General features: G+C 36.3%; 1 long non-coding RNA gene across 1 annotated transcript in view; it reads right to left on the bottom strand.

Annotated features, from left to right (window-relative positions):
• The window catches only part of LOC125131433 (uncharacterized), a 170586-nt gene that overhangs the window by 35595 nt on the left and 122765 nt on the right, over nt 1–12226 (bottom strand). Inside the window, exons 5-6 of the long non-coding RNA XR_007135919.1 lie at nt 7089–7161; nt 887–1061 (exon numbers count right to left, since the gene is read on the bottom strand). This is a non-coding gene — a long non-coding RNA (uncharacterized LOC125131433). The remainder of the gene's footprint in view (nt 1–886; nt 1062–7088; nt 7162–12226) is intronic.

Raw genomic sequence — 12226 nt, 5'->3', positions numbered from 1 at the left:
AATGAGAATAATGGAGAGAAAAAGTAGTTTCACAAATAAGACTTAATATCATAAAGATGTTGACTTTTCCAACATAATGTTCAGTTAATGCACAGTACTAACCTGAATTCCAAATTTGTGGAGGGGGTGGGTAGAGGACTTAAAAGCTGATTCTAAAATTTATGTGGAGAGTCAAAGAGCCAAAATGGCCAAGTCAGTTTTGAAGACCAAAGGGGAAGAGGCTTTTTATTTCAAATATTAAACTTTCTATAAAACAATAGTAATCAAGAGAGCTTGGTATTTACACAGGGTGACAAACAGGCTAGTTGGCCAATATCTAGGAAAGAGGTCTTGACACTGCATCAAAGTTTGGTCATGAGTGTGTTCTAAATTAAAATAAAAATCTCAGGGTATATATACATGAAATGCTACAATTCCTTGCTTTAATCAAATTTTTCAATTAACATTTCAAGCAAGAGGATTTCAACTATACCTGTCATCTGGCACATAAATGTTAACTGAAAACATTATATTCAGAACCTATTTATTGAATGCCTTCTGTGTGCCAGGATTTGCAGAAGACACAGAGAATGAAAAGAAACTGGATATGACTTTTAACTCAAGGACCCATGGATGTCATATGGGTCCTTGAGTTAAGGATCATATCCAGTGATGTCAACCACCTTAAATTCTCATGATTAAGGAAAGACATGTTCCATGTTCTTTCCTTTCCGAATAGACTGATGCCTCAGGAAAACAAGGCACAGAGAAATTTAAAGGGCAGATAGACCCATTCCCTACACAAACTACTCTCCCCATTATATTTCTAATTTAGAAGAAAAAGCCTTGAGGCACTTTAAGGAAGATCATTCCAAACCACCATGATTCCTTTTTCTCACTAGGATACCTTTAATCACAGTGACTCCAAACTTCTGATGCCCATTCTTTCCGTAACTTCCTTTCTGAATCGCTGTCCTGGATGCTGGTTATTTTTCTAGCTGGTAATGAATCATCTTGCAGTTCATCCATCTTCCATTTTCAAAGTCCCACTCTCTTCTGAACACTTCTTCAACAACCTCCTCCTAGGATCAAAAACACCTCAAAATTATGGGAAAGGGTGAGAGGAAGGGAGAGTGCCTGCAAATACAATATGTTTGAAATAAAAGTATTGGCCATTACTGATTAGTTGGCAAAAGCAAATTCATTCCTTCAGTGCCAAATAAAGATATTTTGATAAGCACTGTTGCCATTTGTTGAGCCATTTCATCCAAATTGCTTTCCACTATGTAGAAAGGTGACCTTAGGAAATGAAAGCTCTAGACACCACTTTGGTTACTTCAATCCCTTCCCATTTTTTGACATTCCCACAGTTCCACTCTCCAGAACGCATGCAATGAACATATTGTTTCAAGAGTAGTTACTATGGCCACAGAGGTTACTCCAAGATAATTCTATAACTTTAGAACAAAAATGAAATGACCTAGGATTTTGAATCAGTAGGCAAAATGCTATGTATAAAATAAATATATCTAAAGAGGAAAATTAACAAATTCAGAGAAATGAAATACATCAGCACTTTTATTATATTTGGAATTTACTTTCTATGGCTATAAACTAGATATTACCTCTTTTAATCTCTTTTAACCCTTTTTTATCCTCTTTAATGTCAAGCTATTTCTTTTATAACATTCCCTGTGTTCCCAGGCCATGCATATTCACTATTTTAATTTTATATTATTATAAGAACATTAATAGATTAGATACTCATCAAAATAAACTTGATATATCATATTCAGCAGTATTCTCATATTTTACAATTTAATGATTCTGTCAATGAGTATTCACAAGTTTATTGAAATCCAGAGAGACAAACAATAATGATAATAACAAGATCATTTCCATAGTATGTTGACATTTGATTAAATACACTAAAGGAAAAAATTCTGGTTGTTGCATTAATTTAATACTTTCTGGTAAAATCAAGAAAGTGCTAGTGTCAAAACTTGGAGAATTTGTGTCAACAGCTAGGAAGAAAATTCTGGAGCCTATTACATAAAGACTCCTGTTATATAAAAGGACTATTATATAAAGAAATGCTAAATCCTCATAAACTGCTGGTGGGAATGTGAATTGATACAACCACCTTATAAAACTCTTGGCAGTATATGCTAAAAGTTAAAATATGCAGCATTTCTATTCTTAGATAAATACATATCTACACATACATACACAAGTGTACCAAGAGATGTGCACAAGACTACTGCAGCATTGTATGCCCTAGAATAATATGGACTAAACTCAATTGCCCATCAAAGGAAGAGTGAATAACAAAATGAGGTATATTCATATAATGAATGTTATACAACAATAATAATGAACAAACCATGCTACATACAACAAGGGTATGTATCATAACAAAGGAAGTAAGGTGTGAAGAAACACATACTGAACCATTCCATTTATAGTAATACCACAAACAGGCAAAATGAATCATTATGATAAACTAATGGCCATAACAGTGAAAGAGTAAGGATAGTGCCTGGGCTTCTTGGGTGCTTTCTTGACGGGCTAGTGGTTTAATGGATGTTTCCTCCAGAGATAATTAATTAAACTGTACATTTATGTAATATGCATTGTTTCTTCAATAATATGTGTTAAAAAAAAAAAGTAATGGTACATCATTAGTACTTTTGATGCGCAGAGCAGGAACTATGTGAAAAACACCAGCAACTCTTGAATATAAAGAGTGATTCAGAAGAGTTGGATCCCAAATGTGAAGTTTTAGAAATATTTTAAGCAATTTATTTTTCTTATATGTTCCTTTTTATATAAACATAATAGGGGTAAATGATAAATTCTCTATATAAAAATGCCTAAAGAGCTCTTTTAATTATCATCGATTTAAAATTTTAAGTGATTAGAAAGCACAGTGGCATAGTATAATTGGCAGGTTTTTTCCCTTAATGGTCCATATAATAATGGTGCATTTTACAATCAATGGTTTCTTAGATTAGATGAAATAGATCAAGAAGGTGATTGTTTATGAATTAATGTATCCAGTCAGAAGGGTTTGAATGCAGAGAAATTAGGAAGTTGGAGCAAGCATAAGACATGTGTAAACAGTGGCCGTGTACCTGTGAGTTGAGCCAAAGTTAGTCAGAGAGCGTAATAGGGAAGAACAAATCTGACTCCATATTAGATCTGTTTCTTTTACTTTAACCTTTGTATTCTAGTGCTTTGAGTTAAGAATGTTGTCTGTAGTCTGAAATACACAGGATAGCCCATTCTCAAGGCTCTGACCTTTAAGGGTATAACACTTTCCCATTCATATGGAGATAAAAAACTGTAGAACAGAGAATAACATTTGTTTTTGGAGGTTGACAGGAACATCTTGACCTGACCTACATGGGGCAGCTGTAAGAACAAAGGATTCCTACATCAAGAAGTTTGCAAAACCCTCACTTTGTCTTTAAAAATGCTCTGCTGAAATCTTATGAGTGCTGTGCAGCAGAAATTGATATAACATTGTAAATCAACTATACTTTAATAAAAAAAGAAATTAAAAAAAAGCCTTATGGGGAGTTCGGGGGGTGGGGAAGGATTTGACCACTTGCCATGTGTCTCCTTGCACGACCCTGCAATAAATCTTTCTGTGCTCCAAACTTCCATGTTTTGGTTTGTTTGGCCTCACTGTGTGTCAGGAACAGAACCTACATTCAGTAACAATAGTATAAGCCCAGCAAGTCTTCACTTCTATAGCGATTAAACAAAGCAACAGGTAAGCATAAAAATCCAAGCAAAAAGAGTCCAAGTTTAGAAGATAGATTGAATGAGAGCTGTACATCTGCTGGGGGTTTTTTCATTTCAAGTTAGCCAAGAGGAATTGCTCCCCTCAAGTCTACCAAAGGCTAAATATAAGTACTGGTTATGAGAAGCAACCAAATATCAGTATATTCTAAGTCCCACTTTACTTTGTTTCTAACTTATTTGTGCATGTGTGTTATCCCTCCTAATAGCTCCCAAAGGCAGGGATGGTCATCTTTCTCTTGCATCTTCTATTGCATCCAGCAAGTGCTGAAAATATAAGTAGTCAATAAATATCCACCAAGGAAACACTTCAGCACTGCAATGTCTCAATTCAAACAGGTATAATGCAAGCAGCTTTGGCCAAAGATGTTAAGAGGAACCTGAAGAGCTCTTAATTCTAATTCACCTTCATTGATCCTAAGCACCAGAATTACATCCCTATAATGCCTAGCTAAACTGGTCTTCCCAGTTTATAGTATGGCTGGCTTGAAAGTGTAGTTTTAATTCATATTTTATAGACTTTTGGCCTCAGCTACTCACGTAGGACTTCAGTCTCACAAAAATCCCTATCACCATGCAAGTATTTCTTAGCATCTCCAGTAGATGGCTCACCTATGCTTGGTAACAAATCCAGTCCTGCTGCCCTTCTCCTGTCTCTCCCCAGGGCATCTCAAAGCCAAGACCATGCTCAGTGGGTGTTGCCCTCTCCTCCCAGAGAGGGGATGCTTATGTTTCAAGAGTGTTCTCTTGGAAAAGAGGCAGATCATCTCTGTCTCCTTTAGGGTCATGTGCTATTAAAGACCTATGCAGGACAAGCTGCCCGTGTGCTATCTTTGATTCTAGAAAAATCGCCCTTTCAACCTTTACTCTGTCTCCTTCTCACAATAGTATCTGGGTATCCATCCTCTGGAGGTTGGGCTTAAAGACAAATCCCAAAAAGGCACTCAGTGATGTCATGGAAATTTCCCCTTCCAATGCACGCAATAGGGACCCTGAAAAAAAAGCCTCTTTGGAACTTTTTAACAAAAACTTTCTTTGGTGTCACCAAACAAGCCACCTAAATTAGTTAAACTGATAGCTCTTCAGTATACAGCTGGATGGGGCAACTTGATCTCAAATTAGCAGTTTCAATTTGGGTGTTTTGTTCGAACTAGAAAAATGATGGGCTTTTGCCTCTGGCAGGTTTCTTGGGTCAGGAGGGCTTAGAGTCTGAATGCCTGGTTACTCGAGCTGGCCCCCAGTTAGAGAAATGGAAGGTCATTTTTCTGGACAACAGGCAGCATTCAGACTGGGCTGCCCTTGCTGCACTTTGCTGAGTCACTTCAGAGGCAGCAGCATCCAATTGCTTAGATTTTGCTTATACCTTCTAAGTCTGTGCTTTCTGGGTAAAAGCCCACACTCATTTGGACCTGCCCCTAGTTTTTTATTCTTATAAAAAATTAGTCCTTATTCAGAGTAAAACACCCTTTGTTACTGTATCTTCTTTGCCTGACCTCTCCCAGGAGGCTCTTCAGCCCCATGGAAACTTTGATAAGCTTAGCAGGCATGTCCCAGCATGAGTAGAGTTCAGGAGTGGGCAGAGTTTATACAAAGCTATGATTCTCTCCTCGATGAGTTACAATACCATAGAAGGGAATGCTTTGTTTATTTCGAATTGATTTCCTACTAACTATTAAATCTCAAAAGCACCCTTCTAAGATATCATTTTGTGTTAGAAATACATTAAAAATCAAAGATAGTACAAGCGTCAGAGAAGTAAGTGTTATAAAATTGTTATAAAGTTTCCTCTGATAATGTAAGGATTATTCTATGATAATATAGGTTTCTGCCTCATTTTTGGCAATGCTTATTTTTCAGTAAAGTAATATCTGCTGTGGGCAATATTTCATGATAGAGACAATGGATGAAACAGTTCTTTATATGGTTTTGAAACTGCTTACACAGATGTTTATATTGTAAGTTATATACGGTTTTTGAATGGAAGCATGTAGTGACTTAGGTAAATGTGGACCCTGTGTTGAAATAATGAAAGACTTGAGAAGGATAATTGAAGCCGTGTTCACAGAGTTGTATATATGAAGCCACATACATTGTCCTTATTTTTAATATTGTTTAGTGTTCTAGAATGATAGCAGATCATTTTGTGTTGTAGTGGGTTAGGATATTATAGCAAATTATACAAATACATCTATCAACACCAGTAAGTTAAGAAATTAAATAAGAATTAGGTACGGTAAGTATTCAAGGGAGGGCTGTTATGAAATTTCCCCTTGAGAGATTAGTTTGGTTGTTTTTTTTTTTTTTGCTTTTTCAGGGCTGTACCTGGGCCATATGGAAATTCCCAGGCTAGGGGTCAAATCAGATCTGTAGCTGCCTGCCACAGCCACAGCCACAGCAACTCTGGATCCAAGCTGCATCTGCAACCCACACCACAGCTCACAGAAACTCTGGATCCTTAACCCACTGAGCGAGGCCAGGGGTTGAACCCGCATCCTCATGGATACTAGTCACGTTCGTAACCCGCTGAGCCACAACAGGAACTCCTACAATTTTTTATTTTAACTTGTTTTTAAGTTGGATTTTTTGAGCCCAAGTCAAATGAGTTGACCCTCTACCCCCTCTACTGGAACATATTGGAACTCAGCAATCTAAAAGATGATAAAAAATCCCCTTGCTGGGGTGTTATACATTACTCTGAGAACTCCAATATTCTCCTTTTGCTAATGACTGTAATTTGCCAGTGCTTTTTGTCTTGATTTTATAATTTATTCATGACCTTTGGAAAAGCAGTGAACAATTCATCTGACTTATAGTTCTTTTTTTCATTTTTAAAATTTTTATTGTAGTTGATTTACAACATTGTGATAATATGTGCTGTACAACATAGTGATTCAGTTATACATATACACATCCATTCTTTTCCAGTTTCTTTCCTCATATAGATTATCATGGAATATTGGGTAGACAAGCCTGTGCTATATAGGAGGTCCCCACTGGATAGTCATTCCACATTCCGCTAGTGCATATGCCAGTCCCAATCCCCAGTCCATTCTCCCCCAACACACACACACATCCCCTTTGGAAACCATAAATTTGTTTTCAAAGTCTGTGAGTCTGTTTCTGTTCTACAGTTAAGTTCATTTGTATGTTTATTTATATTTTTTTAAGATTCCACATATAAGTGATATCATATGTTTGTCTTTCACTGTCTGACTTATAATTCTTATTAAGACCACATATTGTAGAAAAGGATAAGCTTTTTGAACTCTGATTATAAAAGCGTAGACTAATAAATCACTTACTTTTTTCCGATTATCATACTTGCTCGACAAGATGCTGGGTAACAATCCCTTCATTTGTTTTAACAGACTTCACCTAAGGAACACAAATAGCTTTTTAGATGTATTTAAGTTAGCTGACCATTTTTCTTCCCCTTTCTTTCCCTCTGCCTCCCATGTCCCCATTCTTCCCTCACCCCCACCTCACCGGTCTCACTCCAAGAGCAATATCTATGCATGTTTCCAGCTAGTGACCACCATTCTCTTCTTAATCAAGGTGAGAAAATAATTTAACAATATGGCAACTAAATGTGTTAGCCAGTGAGGGAGGGAAAACTAGGGCTGCTTGGGTTTACAAATACCAACCTTCATAGCTCATTTCAGTTAACTCTGTGAAAATAATATACAGAAAAGGAAATCCAGAACTAAGACCAAGGATCCCCATGCTTATAATCAAGCTCCCCCCTTTTAAAAAGATTTTCATTAAAATATAGTACATTTACAATGTTGTGTTAGTTTCAGATGTATAGTAAATTTATACATATATGTATATATTCTTTTTCAGATTCTTTTCCATTATAGGTTATTACAAGATATTAATTGAATATAGTTCCCTGTGCTATACAGTAGGTCCTTGTTGTTTACCTATTTTACATATAGTGGTGTGTATATACTAAACTTCTAGTATATCCCTCTTCCTCCCTTTCCCCTTCAGTTCAATCTAACCCGTTTTAATAGCCCAGGGCTTGCAACAGCCATACCAGACCTGTGGGTGAGGACTGACTCAGAGCTTTGCTGAATCACCAACTCCACTCTCAAGTCACTTCTGGAGTTCCCCTCGTGGCACAGTGGAAACAAATCCGACTAGGAACCATGAGGTTGTGGGTTGGATCCCTGGCCTCACTCAGCGGGTTAAGGATCCGGCGTTGCCGTGAGCTGTGATGTAGGTCACAGACACTGCTCGGATCGTGCATTGCTGTGGCTCTGGCGTGTAGGCCGGTGGCTATAGCTCTGATTGGACCCCTAGCCTGGGAACCTCCATATGCCATGGGTGTGGCCCTAAAAAGACAAGACAAAAATAATAATAATGATAATAAAATTAAGTTACTTCTGTCATTTTCTTAACCTTGTACAGCACACAGGCAGCTTCTTTTACTTCTCATGGGTCCGGGTATCAGTACAAGTCTATAGAACATGCAGTTTCAGAAACCTAAACACCATATTGCTCCTTAATCCAGCATACCCGCCAGGACAGCTATTCAAATTATGCGTCCCCTAATCCCCTCTCAAATCACTGCCAAATGTTCCAGCTTTGACCAGGGGTCGTGTGTTTGGTGTCTTTATTTCCAAAAGATGTTTTTAAAGATTAAGTTATATGATATAGCATTAAATTAATAAGATTAATCTTCCTGGATGGCTTACTGGAATTAGCCCTATTACATCATAGTTTCTTTTTTTTTTTAAACTGGCTTTGAATTATCTAGATAAAACTCTTTACACTTCGGAGGAGCTAACTGGCTCAAAGACTAAATTATTTCCTATAAAATATAATTTGGATCCTAAAAAAGAGTTATGAATCCTCCATTAGTATTTAAAATGTCACAGAAAAAAAGGCAATAAATAGTTTAATGCTCAGATTAAGCTTAAAGCAATTCTGGAAATTTCAAGACTTCATTACTTGCCTCTAGTTAGAATAGTAATGATTTCTAATGATTTGTATTAAAGGCCAGAATAAGAATTTTTTTAAAAAAAAAATTGGAGGCCTCATCTTTGAGAACACAGTTTTCAAGTTGCATGCCAAAAATTCAGGTCTTGTGCATGATGAAGCCTTAATGTAATTGAAGGCGTCCCCTTCTGGGCTGGGATATGGGACTGCAGTATCCCAGCAACTCCTAATGAGCAGCAAGCACCTGAAAGTCACCCACTCCTCTGAAAACCTGATTCTAAACTCTAGTTCACTCCACTTAAATTCGTCCTCCATATTATAGTCAGAATTGTGTCTCTAAAAGGTACATCGGCCTTGTCAGTCCCTACTTAATTCCTTCAGTGGCTACTTCTTATCCTTAAGAAAACCTACCTTGTTCACCTAAGTTCTTCCAGCACCTTGTGCTGTTCCTCATAAATAATAATGATGGATGGATGGATAGATGGACGGATGATGGATGAATGCATGAATGGGAGAATGGCTGGAGGATGGATGGAAGAATATGTAGGAGGATGCATGGATGGATGAAAAGATAGATGGGAGGATAGGTTAGAGGATGCATAGATGGATGGGAAGATGGGTCGGAGGATGCACGGATAGATGAACAGGAGGATGGATGCAGCCAGCAAATTTTCAGTACAGCAAAATCTGTACTGAACACTTCATGGAGTGTTTGGTGGTAGCAATTGTGGAACCTCTCCAAACCCCTCATTAAAATGAATATGAAGAAAGAAAAAGATGAAAATTCACAACACCATAAACTAATATTTAAAAACAATCTAGTCGTATTCAGAAAAATAAACCCAAGCTTTGCCTGCTGACAGAATTAGAATTTATCTCACAAAAAAAGCACACTTGAGACAAGCATACAAAACTTCATCAAATGAAAGCAAATGAATTTAGTGCTTAACCTAAGTTTAGGGAGAAGAATTGCAAGGAAGAAGAAAAAATGAATTACTAAAGATAAGAGCAGATCTTAGCATAAAACCAGTAGACTAAACAAATTATATATTAACAAATCCAAGAACTGGATCTCAAAAAGACTGATAAAAAATTTATACCTTTAACTACACTAATCTTGAAGTTCAAGCAAACTAAATACATTTCAACATTATAATGAATAAATAAACCATGTCCTCTGCATACAACTGAATACCATACAGTAATACATCTGAAAAATCTATAGCTGTATGCACCAATACTCTTGAATCTCAAAAATATAATGTTAGGCAAAGGGCTCCAGACAAAAAAAGAATATATATTACATGTTTTTATTTTTAAGAATATCAAAAACACGCAACACAGTCTGTGGTGTTAAGAACCAGGATAGTAGTTACCTTTGGGAAAAATGATTACCTTTCATTGGTAAGACCTGTATGTATTGCATGGATGCATAATGGGGGGGAAGGGGTGGTTCTGGAGATGCTAGTAATATTCTGTGTCTTGAGCTAGGGAGTTGCATGAATGTATTCAACTTACTTTAATTCATCAAGTAATACACTCTATGTCCTTTCAATATATGCGTTATATTTCAATTAAAAGTTTTAAAAATTTAATCAAGAACAGGCAACTTTTAAAAGGCAATTATATTTAATCAAGAGAAGAATGTTAAAATATTAGTAATGTAAACAGCTAATATGTATTGAGTACTTACTATATGCACATATTATGCTAAACATCATAACATATTGCCTCCCAGCAGACATTTTTTTCTTTTTTTTTTAATTGAAGGACAGATGATTTACACTGTTGTGTTAATTTCTGCTGTACACCAAAGTGATTCAGTCATACATACATATACATTCTTTTTTATATTCTTTTCCATTTTAGTTCATCTCAGTATATTGATATAGTTTGCTGTGCTGTACAGTAGGACCTTGTTGTCCATCTATTCTATCTGTAATAGTCTGCATCTGCTAACCCCACACACCTCACAACAGACTTATAAGGCACCTGTTTATTAGCACCATTCTATGAGTATGGGAAATGATTCTTAGAATAATTAAGTAACTGCTAGCTGTCACACACCTGAAAGCCTAAATTCTCTCTTTTTTCCTGATACTTTTTAAAAATGTTATGATTTTAATTTTTTCCATTATAGTTGATTTACAGTGTCCTGTCACTTTCTACTGTACAGCAAATTGACCCAGTCATTCATACATTCATATATATATATATGTGTATATACATGTGTATATATATATATATATATAATATACATATTCTTTTTCTCACATTATCCTCCATCACGTTCCATCACAAGTGATTGTATATAGTTCCCTGTGGCATACAGCCAGATCTCATTGCTTATCCACTCCAAATGCAATAGTTTGCATCTATTAACCCCAGACTCCCCATCCATCCCACTCCTTCTCTCTATCCCTTGGCAACCACAAATCTGTTCTCCAAGTCCATGAATTTCTTTTTTGTGGAAAGTCTATATTCTCAAACACTATTTTACACGGCTTCAGAGTAACTCCAAGACACAAGCCAGTTTATATTTATTGCATGCTGCGTAAATTGTTCTGGAATAATAATTTCCAAACTTTTGAATTTCATAAGCCATGAAAACTGAGGGGAAAGTTGGGGACACCAATAGGGAATTATCACCAGCTTTCAATTTTTTTCTAGCAGAAACTTTCTTCTTTATTACCACTTATCATCATCACAATCATTTTGTAAAAGAGTAAAAATGCTAACATTGAGAGCATAGGAGGTACATAATCTCAGGATTAAGAACTATTCTTCAAATTAAATCAAGTTAGGTTTCAAATCCATTACATTTTCTTTATTTTTCTCATCACATCAGGGACTCATGGAAACTTCTATGGATCAGAGTTTGGGATACACTGTTGTCTACTGGGGTTGGCTTAGGGAAATATCCCAATATATTTTATGGTGATAGTATAACCTTAACACCTAATCTGAGAAAGATAAAACAGATCAATATAACTAATAAATGTAGATGCCAACATTCTAAATGAAAAATTAAGCAGATAGAACCCATACTTATATTAAAATAATAATAAACATTTATTATTTTAGGAATTTCAGGGGACTTTTTTTTAAAGTAAAAAAAAAAAAGCAGGAGTTCCCATTTGTGCCACAAAACCTCATGAGGGTTCTATCCTGGCCTCGCTTGGTGGGTTAAGGATCCGGCGTTGTCTTGAGCTGTGGTGTAGGTCACAGATGCGGCTTGGGTCCCGAGTTGCTCTGGCTGTGGCATGGGCCAGCCACTACAGCTCTGATTAGACCCCTAGCCTGGGAACCTCCATATGCCATGGGTGCAGCCCTAGAAAAGACAAAAAGAAGGACAAAAAAAAAGGAAATTGGCTTAACAGACATATGTGGTAATTTTTTTGAAGCAATCTTCAAAATTTTACCAAAGAAAATGAAACAAACTGAAAATAATTATATAAATAAATCCAATTTAACTTGATGGGAAGATTTTACTTGG

The sequence above is a fragment of the Phacochoerus africanus genome, chromosome 7, assembly GCF_016906955.1.
Source record: "Phacochoerus africanus isolate WHEZ1 chromosome 7, ROS_Pafr_v1, whole genome shotgun sequence".
In the NCBI taxonomy this organism is placed as follows: Eukaryota; Metazoa; Chordata; class Mammalia; order Artiodactyla; family Suidae; genus Phacochoerus; species Phacochoerus africanus.
This window is presented reverse-complemented; position numbering and strand designations above follow the sequence as displayed.